Source organism: Bison bison, unplaced genomic scaffold, assembly GCF_000754665.1.
Source record: "Bison bison bison isolate TAMUID 2011002044 unplaced genomic scaffold, Bison_UMD1.0 scf7180017864215, whole genome shotgun sequence".
Taxonomy (NCBI): domain Eukaryota; kingdom Metazoa; phylum Chordata; class Mammalia; order Artiodactyla; family Bovidae; genus Bison; species Bison bison.
The window spans coordinates 3,059,938-3,060,464 of NW_011494787.1; the positions used below are offsets into that span (position 1 = coordinate 3,059,938).

At 68.7% G+C, this 527-nt stretch overlaps 1 protein-coding gene across 1 annotated transcript in view; it reads right to left on the bottom strand.

Moving 5' to 3' along the window:
* The window catches only part of PROKR1 (prokineticin receptor 1), an 18,613-nt gene that overhangs the window by 17,639 nt on the left and 447 nt on the right, over positions 1-527 (bottom strand). The gene's annotated exons all lie outside the window — the stretch shown is intronic.

Genomic DNA, 527 nt, shown 5'->3' on the forward strand with positions numbered 1-527 from the left:
CGCCCAGGCCAGCGCGCGGCTGGGGACCCGGGAGTCGCCCCCGGGCCGGAGTGTCGAGGACGCAGAGGCGAAGCTGGAGGCGAGGACACGCCGCAGGGAGCGCGCGTTCCCTGGGCTCTCAGGCTCCGGAACGACCGCCCGGGGCGGGAACAAGGGCGGCGGCGCTGGGAGCGGGCTCAGCGCCGACTTCGAGGTACCCACCCTGCAGTCCCCGGGGCTCGGCCGCTCACCTGGTCTGCCCGGAGCCACCGCCAGAGTGGGCGGTCGGGCTGATGAGCCGGCGAGATTTCAAAGAACCGGGAGGAGCCTTCCCTTCTGCCCACACCGCCCTCGCAGGACACACTGGGAGCGACTCAAACGTCGCTCCCCCGGGCAAGCCCGACTGGACGCGGGGGTCAGCTTCATTTCAGCCCTTTGACCCCGCTGTTAGAGGCTCAGAGAACTGCTTTCCGGAAAGCAAGGAAGTTGGAGGAGGGCAGCGGTGTGGATGCCGGAGAGAGAGGAGCCCCCAAAAATAAAGTCTGACA